General features: G+C 39.1%; 1 protein-coding gene across 4 annotated transcripts in view; it reads left to right on the top strand.

The window, feature by feature from the left end:
- The window catches only part of LOC115025627 (cadherin-7-like), a 130,579-nt gene that overhangs the window by 30,642 nt on the left and 84,148 nt on the right, over nt 1–15,789 (top strand). Inside the window, exon 1 of one of the 4 annotated variants that reach the window (XM_029458026.1) lies at nt 8,137–8,208. The exons of 2 other annotated variants lie outside the window; for them this stretch is intronic. The gene's annotated coding sequence lies outside the window, so the exon portion shown is untranslated. Of the gene's footprint in view, nt 1–8,136; nt 8,209–14,349; nt 14,636–15,789 lie in introns of those variants that run through there. One more of the 4 variants, XM_029458025.1, reaches the window with a different exon arrangement.

The raw sequence follows: 15,789 nt of genomic DNA, 5'->3' as shown, positions 1-15,789 counted from the left end.
GCGTCTGACTGTGCACCCTCATTGTGAGCAGCTGGACAACCTCATTGCCAGGCGGGGAGTGTGTGAGTGGTGCGAGTGGTCTTGCCTGGTTCAGGAGTGGGCATGTGGGTGTTAGATGAGCCATTGATCCTTCCCAGCAGGATTTTTCCACCAGGCGATTCCTCTCCTCGCACAACCCCTCCCTCACTCCATTGACTTTCTGCCATGGCGTTCCGCTGTCACGGCAGGACCTGACATTTAATGATCCTCTGATGGAGTAACGTCACATTTATCACTTGCCGGCAGATGTGACGGGGGCAGAATCTGAGGGGTGAGCATAGGCCAAAGAGAAAAAATAAACAATATAAGCCGGCAAGAGGAGCTGCACTCTGACTGACGGCGCGAGTAACTCGGCATAAAGTCCCCGAAATGACTGTGCAGAAATGTCTTCTGTAGGCACCCCGAATTTAGACAGATGTTGGGAATAGGTACGAACAAGTATGATTATTAACAAATATTAATGATAAATAATATCAATAAAACTTAATATTAATACAATCATAAAAACCGGTGGCACGACCGTAGAGTAGCTCAATTATATTAATTAGTGTGACTTAATTTACATTGAATCACCTCAATGTGGCACCACCTTTGTGTCAAAGGAAAACAATAGCCTGTTAATGTAGTCTCATAAGATATACTAGACTATTAGGAACTCTGACTAATAATTAAATCAATTATCATATCACATATCATGTCTTTCCTGAATGTATATACCCGACCCTTATGTGTTTACATTTACATTACATGGGTAGGGGCTGGGGGGGCTGAGAGCTGTTAAGGTATGGACAGAGTCCACCAAAAAATGTCCCTTATTTTGAAATTCCAAAGTTGACAGGTATGGTTGTCGGGTTTGCGAAGAAGAGAAATTAGCTGCTTTTGTTGACCACTGTCTGAAATCAAGGCCCCACTTTCACAATTTATTAAGAATTTCCAGTGGTATTTAAGGCCTAATGCACACGTAAACAGGGTTTTTCATCGTCTTCCATCGTTTAAAAAATGAAATAAAGTCCAGTCCACACCAGCGCGGTTGAAAAGAAAAAACTTTCCAGATAAAAACACAACAATTAAATTGAAACTCTGTCAAAGCCAGTGGGCAAGTGACACACAATGTAAGTGACCTCCGTAGTGCCTCTGTTTCTCAGCATGGTGCAAGAGTAACAGGGCTTTTTACATGTTTACACATAACACGTACAGTTAGCAGGGTTATTTGGCCACGTCGTGTTCATGGATATATTTATGCCGCCGTCGCATGACATGTTGCCTCATTAATGACGCCTCACAGAGGAGATAGCGGCCCAAACTCTGACGTTACAAGCCAAAAACTTTTTGTTTTGTCTTTCTACACGTCAACGGAGTTTCTGAAAATCTCAGTGACCTAAAACATTGTTTGGGTGTTGACAAAATGGCCAAAACACATAGAAAAAGACTTAAATCTGTGCTAGAATGTGAAGCTCGTCAGGCGTAGCAACATTATCTATGAGAGGCGGGGCTTAACGAATGGTCACTTGCATTTTAAATTAGACCATTTTACAATACACACAGTGTCCAACTGTAGTAGTAGAGTAAGTCACCTAACCTCCTGCCTGTGGCAGATGTAAAGGAGATAAGATTCAATAATAAAGATATTGAGTCTTGGCCTTCTGTACTCTGAATATCAGAAATAAAAGTCTTATATTCTTAAGTGATTCACATACTATTTAGTGAGAACAAAAACATCCCAAGTGTGCGCTAGCCTCAAGCAACCGGTCCGACTTACATCTAAAGGGAAAAATCTGCACTGTAAGTTAAAACAGTGACTCTAGGTTGAATAATTATGCATTCCTCCATGTGGCGTATTGCTGCAGAAAAAAAGCTGTCTAACAAATTTTGACCGGGGAAAAAAAAAAAAGAAGTAGAAGAAAAACAATGTCGAAGGACACTGAAAGAGATGTGTTCATTTACGAAAGGCTTGAGGAAGAGTTAATTAAGCCAGCTGCAGGAATGGGAGAAAGTGCTGAGTCCTGGAGACACAAAATATTTATTCATCAGCCCATTAAAGTTTAATTCCTTTTTTCCCCCTATTTTCTAAATGGAGGGAGAATGGAGGAAAGCTTTGAACATTTGACCTTATATGTAAAAGTGTATGGAGAGTCTGAGGAGCCTCAGGGATTGTTTTAATCATTAAGAACCAGCACCAAGAAAGAAAAAAAAAGAATTTGCTCTATTTGAGCAGACTTACATGTTATTCAAATCAGAATATTGCAGCATTTCACTATTCCTTTTTCCTGTAAAATGATGATGACGCTTGGCTGAGAAAATAAATGTGACAGTTTGAGCAGGTGACCTCTTTCTGAAGGATCAATAATTGCTTGAGACACATGGATACATGACAGAACAATGACAGATTACAGAGTCAAGCAACACGCCTGTCAAAATCCTGCTCCGAATATCCATCATGTCATATGTAACACTTCACTGTACTGTAGGTAGCACTCCTTCAATCTGTGTCTGATGAAAGGATGAGGCCTGGCTGCGGAGGAAACGGTCTTGTGTTTGATTTGTCTGCGGCCTAATTATATGGCAACAAACGAGTTGCCAATCACGAGAATATATTGTCTGGTTTTATCTCAGGAACTCATCAAGTCAACCCAATTAAAAGCTGCAATGAGAAAGACATTGGTAGTGAACAGGGCTTTCATTCAGTTAATTCATGATTGCCAATTAAAATAGAATAGCGTGCAAAGTTGTAAAGCTGTCAGGAGGGCCAAGCTAAATTACCCTTTTCCACTTTGAATGATGGATGCGTTCATTGCTCTCCCTTATCTTATTTATTCTCTGGGCAGAGGCGGGAGGGAGAGTTGGGGGGACAAAAGCAGGAACAGTTTAGTGTGTCGCTAATGAAGAAGGTTCCTCCTTTTCAAAAACCCCAAATATTCCTCTTTGGAATATTGTTTTTGCTTTTCTGGAAAGAAAGAAAACTTAATTACATCAGGTGTAGTGTTTTAGCTCCATGGCGATGGCTCAATTTAGTCTCACAATCACTTAGAAAAATGAAATCCAAAGACTGCAGATCACATTGCAAGTCAGTATTGATAGAGATATATTAGGTGATTATAGGTGTATTAATATGCACTTTCTTTCTTTTTTTAACCAATAGAATCGGCCCATATTGACAGCATAAATGGAGTCTAAAAAGCCTTCAGTTTTGTCAACACAGCGTTTTAAATGTCATTTCAATGTGTCCACAACAGTTAAAGTGAAGGCAACTTATCCTGGTTGTGTCTTCTGCACCATTAGCCACTGTTGCCTTACTATTGATGGCCTAATTAAAATGTGTCAGGCTGAAATATGTCACTTTTTTTTTTTAAAGGCTGAAATTGATAGCTCACATTAATTTTCACTTTCTCAAAATGACCTTTAATTTCACTCGCCAAATGCAGGCTTGTGTCTACACCGGCACACCCTCCCGTTCCCGCTCCTGAAACAATATGTCAAACGGGCTTTGACAACACACGGAGGAATCGGACCGTTCGTCTCGAAGCTCAAATTGAAGCCACTCCCAGGTTTCAAATATTTCATGAGAAAATTATATGCCAATGCCCCCCTGTAGAGTCATGACGTCCAACATGTTCTCTGTTAATAAGTAATCACTAAACTCAGCCCTCTCCCTTTTGCAATTTGATCACTTTTTTCCTAGTAGCCCAGCTTTTTATATTCCCCCCCCCCCCCTTGGATTTTCTCTTTGTGAAAGCAAAACATCTCCCAGATCCAAAAGTGGAGAGGTTTTCCCAGAAAACAGCCAGGGAGAAAGTGATAGTTTCCATTTGGAGTTGGTTCCCATCCTCAAGAGATGTGCTCCACAGGTCAAGCTCTTTGCAACAGATTAAAAGAGAGTGTCACGAATGTCACCCGGCCGGGGAATCAATGGCATAGCGTAGGAAATGAAAGCTGTGACGGACGTGTACGACCACATCAGCTGCTGTCACCGTATGTCCACTCAGAGTATTCTCTTCATGCTGGCAGCTGCTGGGACCTGAGGGTGAGGGACTGTCAGCTGAAGCCAGTGTGGCCCCGGCATACTCCTGAACCATGGAGAGCCCGCTGGGGCCTCTCTAGAAAAAGGCTTACAGGGCTTCAGACACTCACACTATCAACTCAATCAACTTGTGCCACTCTGGACTGAGCTTTGCTGCTGCACCAGTGGAGAACTTTTCTCATTTCGAACGTGTGGTTTGTCCTCACATGAGAAATCAAAGTGTTAGAAGTTAGGAAATAGAAAATAGAGTTCAAGTTAAGTGAAAGTGGGAAACGGACAGAAAGCATTATTTTGTGCAGACTGGTCACATTAACAATCAACGGAACTCATAGCACATACTTATTGCACCCATTTTTCACAGCAATGGATTTAATCACCTCCATTTTTTATTTCTGTCACTATGCACATGGAACATACATTTTAGATGTGTACATTTGTTGTTTTCAAACTGACAAGTATAGCTCTTGATATTTCCCAGCCCCTGAGTGCCTCTATAAAGCTTGCTTGCTAACGCCGCCCCGCCATCTATTCTTTTTTTAATAAAAATAATTAAAAAATAGACCTCCTGTTGTTGAAGGTACGACTGCTGGTCCAAGCTGGCTTGTCACTAAAATGAGAATAGCTGGTCCACCTTGAAAGGTCAGCGCTCCTTAAGTGAGCTTGGGCTGAAATTGTCGCTAACTTCAGGGCTAACCCCCTTCAATTTATTAAATCGCCGCATGTCACCCTGCACTTCTACGTTCCCAGCTTTAACGTTACTCCCACTCACTGTCACATACGTCTCTATCGGCCACAGACTCGCACGTCCAACCTTACGCAGCTAGCACCGCTCCCGAAAGCCGCTAGCACTGCTTGCTTACGTCGCTAGCACCACTCGCTAATGCCACTTGGTTGCGCTGCTAGCACTGTTTCAATTAAACTAGTGCTGATTAAATTATATCTATACATCGATCCAGCGCGATGGATAATAAATAATAGTTATTTATTCTGACAAAACACGGTTTTGCTGCTTAGCTTACATATTCGAACAAGCAAGACGGAGGGAAAATGTCTGCGTTTTTTTGTATTTTCAAACCGTATGTTTAATTTTAGCGTTACAGGAGAAAAGGCTTTTAGGTTAAAGCCTTACTGATGTGTTTCAAAAATGTAACAAAACTTTCCCAAATACAACAAAGAGTTACCCTGCACTCGCTAGCAGCCAGCAGCCTCTACACAGTGGACATGATTTATATGGGTATTTTAAATGTAGCATGCCCCACAAAGTAATGTATGAAATGCAAAAGTTAGCCAGACATTCTAACCTTTGCAGTTTATATCAGAGCAGACAAACACACTGATTAATCCATTCCACACTTTTGCTTTTGGTTTTTGGAAATGCTAAAATACGACTCCAAACTCTTTAAGTACCGCTCTTACTACATCCCCATGCACACTGCTTCAACAAGTGGAGAAAACCACAGCCTGCTGTGCCTAGTTACAGTTGCCAAACAATAATTGGACTGTAGCTGTTAGGCTGAGGTGTTTAGCAAACAGTCACCTAAAACCATCAAGGGAAATCAACAATTTGGAAAGGAAAGTTTTGGCCGCTTCATCCTTGATTCTCAAGCAACACAGGTAGTTTTATAATTATGCGTTTACTCCTTAAAAGTGAATTCCATTATGAGCATGCATTACCGTGGCATCATTTTAACAAATTGAAGTATTCCAGTCTTGACAGTAAGTATTTGTCCTCGTTTTTCCAGTTTGAACACAATCTGCTCCCTCCACCCCACCCTTTTTAAAGTCTATTTGTATTTCGTGCCTAAAACAATGCCTTACTTTATATTCACTTTCTGTGTTCAAGAAAAGAAAAAGAAAGAAATATTGGTAATGTATTTCGTTCTGCTTGCCCTCCACCCACTGACTCAGCAAGTGTTCTTGGCTCATACAATCCCATTCACATAAAGACAGAAAGCACGTTTAATGGGTAGAATAGAAACTCCTGGAGTTAATGAGAAACTTTTGAAATATGCCCGATAAGAAGAAGAAGACCTGAGTTTTCCACTGGCATTCATTACCCAGCGTATTCAGTCAGCCTGGCTCTTCATGCATGCCTGTGTATTCCCATTTGACACTTGTTGGTTGATTGCGTCCATTAGATTATCACCGTTCAGTTCCTTTTTTCTTATGATCGGGAACTCGCTTCTGTTACCAGCAGGATGGTTCGGGCACTGCGGGAGCAACAGCTTCGGCTTGACTGGACTGCATTTGATTTTCAGGATCAGGACGCATCGCCTGACTCAAACGCCACCTGGTCTGTTGGCCGCGGCGGTGTGTTTGTGTTTACCTGTGTCTTGCGAGAAGAATGAAAAAAAGGCGCTGCTTGTTTCCTTGTTACATGGTGGCCGGGAAACATGGGGACTTGTTGAAGCAAACAGAATGCAGATGCTTGTGGTGTGGAGAAAAAAAAAGGATGTGGAAAAGAAGAGGAGCAAGCAGATGAAGGGATGGGGGGATAACAAGCTCTTTGCCAGCCAGACAACCATGAGTGCTATTGCTCTGCTGGAGTGAATGCAACAGGCCCGGGTTTTTCAGCCTGACTACTGGAGCATGTGAACACACATCTTCCCCGCCATGGGAGAGGAGACTGTCATGACAAAGCCAATGCCTTAGCCTCTTTTTTTTGAGTGTGCTACTATCCCTTCCTGCTCCTCGTCTATGTCTATGTCTCATCCTGTCCTCATTTCTGTCTTGTTTGTGCTTGCTCTCTGTTTGGCTCTTCCTTTCTTTCTCATTGTATATAACACAAGGTGACATTATTTTCCCTCTTTTCAAAATTGAAAGAAAAGCATCTGGGTGATATGCAGTCTAGGCTTGCTGTCAAAAGCTTGGAACACTTGCCACCTTTTAGGGAAATCCTAATTGAAAACCCAGGCTCTGGAGGTACAACAAATAAACTAGAAATGTGTAAAACTAGAAATAAATGCAGATGCGAACTGATTTGCAACCTCAAGCAGTTTCTTTATAAATGATTACGTGTCTTAATGAGAAGAAACATTTTTGAAAAGAGGATCCTGCACAGGAATGGCTCAAGAGGCAACCTTTTAGTTGTGATGTTCCTCAAAATAAATATCGTTCGTGTACCCTGTAGACATGAAAGATGAAATTAAAAAGAATGTTTTGGCTTCTTTGCAGATAGTGGCAGCTGTAGTCACCTTGGATTTACTATAGTTACAATCCAGTTGTTATTTTTTAAAGGATTAAAACATCCATAGAATCCTATCCTGCAGCAAAATCCCCTTATGTCATCTTGTATGCTTAATACTCATAGTTAGACCGAAATACTGTACGGCTAAATACACTTTGAGCACAATGGACATGGCTTATGAAGCTGTGGTCACATATCAATAAGGAAAAGGTTGCAACGTTACCCCTTCAATTGCTAGCCAATGCAATGTATGCATACAACTATGTTAGTTCCAGTTATGCCTACTACCACACTAAATTAGTAAATATCATCTGGCTAAGTCTGGTCTGGACACAGTGAGTGAGCTAGAATAGTCTTATGTCTATTGACTAGCCATATATAATTGTTTAGTCCAAACTATTCATAGTGAATCCAGAAGTTTGCATCTTTTTTCACAATAAAACTTGTTTACTGACGCCCTCCATGAAAGAGCAAATTAAAGACAAAAGTGCTTGATACATAAATTATAGATTTTGGGCGATTACATTGGTTTTAACTGCCTGTACAAACCTAGCTGTGATTAACCAGTGTGTCATTCCGGTATTTGCAACATTCAACTTGCATGTACTCATTTATAATTTATAATACTTACTTTTAACGAGTTGGAGCTTTGCACATTTCGTACTTTTGGTCAGTGGAAAAAAGAATGCCAGCCATGAATCAAATGCAACGTTTTGAAAAGTCGCTCATGCGGGGTACAGTATATTACACTACAATATAATGGGTGTGTTGACAAGGAGGATCTGCTCTGACAGCTTTATTTCCCTTTTTTTTTTTGCAGAGATTTTGTAGGTGCAGATTTTGAGTGTGAATTGAAAGCACAGCCCGAGCTGCCACGGCTCTGTGACACACAGACCAGTGAATGTTAGCAAGTTGGTGTGTCATTAGGATGCGGATCAGGATGTCTCAGCCGACACCAACTGAGGTGAATGAACATGTCTGTCTGCAATGAGAGGTTTCTCTTTCAGAGCCTGCTGTGACGCGTCTGGAGAGAAATTGCTGACGATGACCTCTGTACTTGTCTGTTATCTATCTCAAGCATTTCCCTAGATTTGTTTTTTTCTCTTTTAACGGCTCTCTGTCTCGATCTTCTTGAGAAACAATGAATGTCACTTTACTTCTAGATGCGATTCGGCGTAGTGTTATTGCCTGACGGGATATGAAAGATGCCACGAGTTCATGATAAACTTTCAGTAACATTGATTATTCGCACAGATGCAGAAGATTGTCCTTGAAGAATGACTGTCTCTGCAGTGTTGGCAGTCAGTGTCACCAACCGCCAAGTCATAATTTTGCTCGTGGGCAAAATTGCATCTGCAAGCATGACAACATTTTCAACACACTGTATATCAATGAGGATTAAGACAATTTATATATGGGGGGTGCAAGCAGAGGTACTGTGTGCTGCAGAATCTCCTTGTGAGGAAATATGAGAAAAATACAAAATACCTATATAAAAAAAGGGAGTACGGATGATAAAAACCTGTTACATTAAATTATTCCAAGTTTAAACCTCTGGAAGACAAGTTCTAAGCTGCAACTCAGCAAGATTGCCATTCCTCCCCCGTAATCTATTTAACCCCCGGGGGAACAGGAGAGGTATGGGCTAAATTAGTGTAATCTCAATGAGGGTTTCTTGAATATGGTGGTTTCAGCCAGTGAGAGATTGTATCCGCCTCCAGCTTCAGTGGCCTGACAGACAATGAGGATATGACCATCGGAATCGATACATCCAATCCTCCATGATTAGGTCATCCATTAGTTCACTTGATCTTTCAACCCTCTTACATAGCATTAGATGAAAATGTAATCGCTCAATACTTGCTGGATGATTAGTCCAAATCCCCGCGTTTAAAAAGAGGAGAAGGAGGAATGTTTTGATGCAGCAAATGCAAATAAGTCCGGCTTTTGTATTTTGGTCATGGTGCTGGAGTCAGGGGGACATCTACTCCCCGGCCTTGTCCCTTGAACATCATAGCGCCTCTGATCCCCGGCTCTCTGCAGCCTTATGAACACCATGTAGTGAAATGCATGTTCACATACTGTGTGCAATGCAAAAAACCCACACTGGTCGAGCCGCTCCGAGAGAAACACTGCTCCTCAAAGTGTCTAGTGTCTAAGTTTAACAGAAAGGAAAATCAATCAACAAAAAGACTTAGAATAAAAATACAAATAAATTAAGGAGGCATTTTTACTGTGTGCGCATGTGTCTTTATGGAGAAGAGAAGGAGTCAGAGATGAATTAGAACAACCACTAAATGGAATTCAGTTTGATGATAAATCAGGATCCCATTGTCAAGATCACAGTGTGAAAAAGGTCACTTGCTTTGAATCATTGATTCGCCGGCACTAAAGAACACGAAGAGCAACACAGTGTAGTGAATTTTATTTTCATAAACTTCAAAAATTAATTGAACTGCAAAAATGTTTTTCTTATCTTGCATAATGAGAACAACTAGATCATGTGTTGCTAGTTTCAACATTAGTGTCTTGCTTAATGTGCCTGACTGTGGATTTAGTGCTTTGTATCTGCAGTGCTGTTTAAAAAACATATGTTATGACAGCTCTTAAAGTGTGAGCATAGTGACATGTTTTAAATGTCCACTAGGGAAATCAATAGCTTGTTTACAGCTCAAATTGGCCCATCAATGTTACAATCATCTGTTTCCAATGACAGTGAAAAGCAGTTACTGGTATTATAATGTCAATTGTTTTTTAGAAGGTCAGACAATGACCAGCAATTACCATTACTTAACTTGCTATTAAGAGTATTGCTCCATATTTATATCTCAGTTAAAGCAGTGTTATCCAACCATGTGTACTTGCACCCCAAGGGGTACTTCTGTAGGGGTATAAGGAAAGATTGTAGAGCAGCTCGGAAATATGAGAGAGTGTAAAAGAGTGTGTGAAAACTAGTTGGAAAGCGAGTAAAGCTGTCTAAACAGTTAGCTAAAAGTAATAGACAAATGGTGGAAATACAGTAGTTTGCTAATACTTAAGGATAAACTGTTAAAATAGTTGGCTTAAAGTAATGGATAAACTGTTAAAATTGTTAGCTGAAAGTTATGGTGAAACAGTTAAAATAGTTTGTTTAAAGTAATGGATAAATAGTTAAATTAGTTAGCTTAAAGTAATGGATAAATAGTTAAATTAGTTAGCTTAAAGTAATGGATAAACAGTTAAATTAGTTAGCTTAAAGTAATGGATAAAGAGTTAAATTAGTTAGCTTAAAGTAATGGATAAACAGTTAAATTAGTTAGCTTAAAGTAATGGATAAACAGATAAATTAGTTAGCTTAAAGTAATGGATAAACAGATAAATTAGTTAGCTTAAAGTAATGGATAAATAGTTGAATTAGTTAGCTTAAAGTAATGGATAAATAGTTGAATTAGTTAGCTTAAAGTAATGGATAAATAGTTGAATTAGTTAGCTTAAAGTAATGGATAAATAGTTGAATTAGTTAGCTTAAAGTAATGGATAAATAGTTAAATTAGTTAGCTTAAAGTAATGGATAAACAGTTAAATTAGTTAGCTTAAAGTAATGGATAAACAGTTAAAATAGTTAGCTTAAAGTAATGGATAAACAGTTAAAATAGTTAGCTTAAAGTAATGGATAAACAGTTAAAATAGTTAGCTTAAAGTAATGGATAAACAGATACAATAGTTAACTTAAAGTAATGGATAAACAGATACAATAGTTAGCTTAAAGTAATGGATAAACAGTTAAATTAGTTGGTTTAAAGTAATGGATAAACAGTTAAATTAGTTGGCTTAAAGTAATGGATAAACAGATACAATAGTTAGCTTAAAGTAATGGATAAACAGTTAAATTAGTTGGCTTAAAGTAATGGATAAACAGTTAAATTAGTTAGCTTAAAGTAATGGATAAACAGTTAAATTAGTTAGCTTAAAGTAATGGATAAATAGTTAAATTAGTTAGCTTAAAGTAATGGATAAACAGTTAAATTAGTTAGCTTAAAGTAATGGATAAACAGTTAAATTAGTTAGCTTAAAGTAATGGATAAACAGTTAAATTAGTTAGCTTAAAGTAATGGATAAACAGATAAATTAGTTAGCTTAAAGTAATGGATAAATAGTTGAATTAGTTAGCTTAAAGTAATGGATAAATAGTTGAATTAGTTAGCTTAAAGTAATGGATAAATAGTTGAATTAGTTAGCTTAAAGTAATGGATAAATAGTTAAATTAGTTAGCTTAAAGTAATGGATAAACAGTTAAATTAGTTAGCTTAAAGTAATGGATAAACAGTTAAAATAGTTAGCTTAAAGTAATGGATAAACAGTTAAATTAGTTAGCTTAAAGTAATGGATAAACAGTTAAATTAGTTAGCTTAAAGTAATGGATAAACAGATACAATAGTTAGCTTAAAGTAATGGATAAACAGTTAAATTAGTTGGCTTAAAGTAATGGATAAACAGTTAAATTAGTTAGCTTAAAGTAATGGATAAACAGTTAAATTAGTTAGCTTAAAGTAATGGATAAATAGTTAAATTAGTTAGCTTAAAGTAATGGATAAACAGTTAAATTAGTTAGCTTAAAGTAATGGATAAACAGTTAAATTAGTTAGCTTAAAGTAATGGATAAACAGTTAAATTAGTTAGCTTAAAGTAATGGATAAACAGTTAAATTAGTTAGCTTAAAGTAATGGATAAACAGATAAATTAGTTAGCTTAAAGTAATGGATAAATAGTTGAATTAGTTAGCTTAAAGTAATGGATAAATAGTTGAATTAGTTAGCTTAAAGTAATGGATAAATAGTTGAATTAGTTAGCTTAAAGTAATGGATAAATAGTTAAATTAGTTAGCTTAAAGTAATGGATAAACAGTTAAATTAGTTAGCTTAAAGTAATGGATAAACAGTTAAAATAGTTAGCTTAAAGTAATGGATAAACAGTTAAAATAGTTAGCTTAAAGTAATGGATAAACAGATACAATAGTTAGCTTAAAGTAATGGATAAACAGATACAATAGTTAGCTTAAAGTAATGGATAAACAGTTAAAATTGTTAGCTAAATGGTAGAAATTGTTAGCTGAAGTAGCCTATGGGATAAACCGTCAAGATAGCTAAAATTAAAGATAGTGTTGAAAGATCTAAAAGTAGCCTGGATACAAAGTTAAAACAGAACAGAACACCTAGACTAGACTTATCATTTGCAGAAAACAATGGAGGTGTGTAGCTTCAGCCATTCCAAGTGGTAGTACAAACTCAGACTTGACCAAAATTAACATAATGGGTATAGAGTGTATGAGGACATTATTGTAGGCTAGCAATATCATTTCAGTTCATCTGACTGTATTAGAGCCGTAACTACTCATTTGAATACTAAATGCAACTACTGAGAAGCGGTGGCAAATATTATGCAAAAAGCCAACTGGTTTGTCCTTGGAGGTCATATTTCATTAATGCTCGATCAGCTGCTACAGTAACCCTTCACTGTTTTTCTTGTTAGTCTGTGAACAAAAGACCCATCAAGCGGTTTGTCACAGGGGAGCCGATAACAGTAGGCCAGGTGAGCGGAGGTCAGAGCATCCTGATGCAGGGAGGGGGTGGTAAGGGTGGAGAAGATGTAATGGAGGCATGGCAGTTAAATGCCGGGGCCAGCCTCGGGATCCGAAGGGAGCGGGACGCGGGCCACATCACCTCAGGCATCTCCTGACCGCGAGTGATTGATGGGGAAGAGCTGACGAGCCGGGCTCCCAATGTCACTCTCCAATTAAATAACTCTCGCCGCTGAACTGCAGCCTCCCCCCTCTGCTCACCCCCTCCTGCGATACACCTCCCTCTTCTCCTCCCTTTCACCTCTCCCTCTACTATCACACCCCCACTCTCCCTCTGTCTCCTTTTAAGTTGAGCTCTTATTTAGTCCACTTTTCCTCACTTTTATCTTCTTGGCAATATGCTCCTTTAACATTCCCCTTTAAATATATACCGTCGCAATATAATGTAACATTTTTTTTTATTGTCCCGTGTCTAATATTACCTTTGCTAACTGCTCTTCCAGGTATGACAGACAGAGGCTGCTCTTTCTATTAGTTTGGGTCAGTGCTCCTTTTCCCAAGTGACAGAAAGAGCTGCACAATTGTAATGTATTCTGTCTCAGAAATGCAAATAGTATGAGCGAAAAACACACAGAGGATAATCCTTGGATGACTAATGATCAGGACTGTGGGTTTTAAGTGAAATGTAATGTTTTTTTTGACGTGATAACAGGTGTAAATACTGTGAAATAATAGATGTAAAATTTAGAGTTCAAACTGTTTACACTGACGAAAAAGAGAATATGTGCAAATGCATGTGTTATTAATTGGAGACAGGTGCAATACCGTATGTTTACGCTCACTAATTAGGAATGTACTACTGATTTGCTTTTCCAAAGGTCTGTGAGCATAGAGGTGCAGTAGTTCAGAAAGGCCGGCCTCATGCTGCATTCTTCTGTCACTGCAGGAGCTCAGTTTGCAGCTAATTGGATGAAAAACAAAACTCTGAATGAGATGCATGTATGTGGAAATGTGAATTATTCAATATATATTAAGGAAAGATGGCCAATGGAACCCATTTATTTGCCCCCAGAAATGACATGTAATTCTTTTATTTTGACATGTGACTTGCAGGATTTAATTAATTCTCAACGTGAAGGTGGGAGGCGTTCAATTCCTCTCATTGCTTGAAGTTTGTCAGGAATTTTGTATTGATTTTCTTCTCACCAGCAAGGCAATCATTCAACAGCACCCATGCCATCTGCTGCCAAAAAACCTGGCAGGTTTGGAAATTCGGCTCCTCATTCTCGCTGCCAAAACGCTGTGTGTGTTTTCTGGCTCCCTCCTTGCCAACTTATTTTGGTCAAACTATTTCGATAGGCTCCCTCCGCTCCAGTCAGCGAGGATTTGGCTCAGTGTAGAGCGTTTCCTGTCTCGTCTTCGCTGATGCGTGTCCCCTGTTGCCGATGTAAGAGAGCTATAGATACATACCCAAAACCCTGCAGCTGGGGTTCCCTGCACAGAGGCAGCACTGCGCAGGATAAGGAGAGAGAGAGAGAGAGAGAGAGAGAGAGAGGGAGCGAGAGAGCGAGAGAGAGAGGGAGAGCGAGCGAGCGAGCGAGAGAGGGATCAGAATTGCCACATCCCTGCCAAGGGTGAGCATTTACGCGCGATCCAGTAGTCGATCTCCAGCAGCCCTGCTCTGCCACCAGGACTAATTTCATCATGACAACTTTTAAACTCTTTATTTAGACACAAGCCGTTTTTCACCGTGTGGTGCGTGGAGAGGAAAAAAACACAACTTTTAGCAGCAGACACCATCTGCGCGGCGGGGAAGTTATTCCATCTTCTTTTGGTGAGTAATTCTTCCAATAGACTTCATAGCGCAGACCGTTTCAATCAAGTGTCGAGTTTATTTAACATTCCCACAATGCATCTCAGTTAATTTATGGTCTGCTTATGTATTCAGTGCATTTTTTTTGTCCCGTCGCTTATTGTGTAATTAGTATTCTACGGACACGGGTTTCCTGCGTCGGCCGCTCACTGAGATTTGTTTACTGTCGGTGTTTCCGTGCTGCTGCTTGAGTCCCATCATGTGCTTATTTGCCGCCACACTCTGTCCTCTTCATTTCTCCAAACCCCGAAGTTGTTAAGATGTTTAATCGATCTGTGTTAATGACGCCAGCTGCTCTTTCACACGTCTGGTATCGATTCGGGAACAGGTGCGCCCCTGCGAACTTTTTCTGCATTGTGCAGGTGTTGACAGCTAATGCGCAATGATTGATACTTAACAGCAGGGTCAAAGCAGTCAGGTCACATCGGTGCGCAAGGCCGAGCAGAGGGCTACCTGCTGATTTACACTGCAAAGAGTCGCACAGTGCAGAACTGGGCTGCAAAATCTCATTTTCTAAATGAGAAGTAAAAAAAGAAAAAGAAACTGCAAGCAGGGTAAAAAAAAAAACACCCTCCTTATATTCAATCAAATTAAGGATTTTCCAAATTAGAAGATCTGCTCTATTTCAGATTAATACACATCCACATGTTTCAAGGAAATTCATGGGACTTAATAACTGCAGTGGGAATAAGAGGAAGGCATTGGCAGTGTTCCACTTGTTTAAGCACAAAAAAAAGGGATCAATATACAATACAATGACCCGTAATGATGAAGTTTGTATTGCAGTATGAGTGTACTTTGAAGCAAAATGCGTTATATTATAAGAGATCTCTAACAAAAGTGTTTTTTTGTTGTTGCCTGGAAGCCCTGTAGTCCCCACAGTGAGTGGACTATTCAGTATGATAAAGAATTTTGCACAACCCATCAGCAGCATTTATAATTTATTGTATCATGTTGCTGTAAGGGAAAGGAAGGGCATCTGTGCATGTGTGGAGCTTAAGGTCTGAGTTTAAGGACTTTTTGAAAACAATATCCCCAAAAATATTTATTATTCATTAAACAGACATAGTTTTTTCTTTTTTTCTTCTTCACGAGAATATGAATTAAAATACACG

This window comes from Cottoperca gobio, chromosome 20 (assembly GCF_900634415.1).
Source record: "Cottoperca gobio chromosome 20, fCotGob3.1, whole genome shotgun sequence".
In the NCBI taxonomy this organism is placed as follows: domain Eukaryota; kingdom Metazoa; phylum Chordata; class Actinopteri; order Perciformes; family Bovichtidae; genus Cottoperca; species Cottoperca gobio.
The sequence above is the reverse complement of the archived record's forward strand: the minus strand, read 5'-3'. Positions and strand labels throughout refer to the sequence as shown.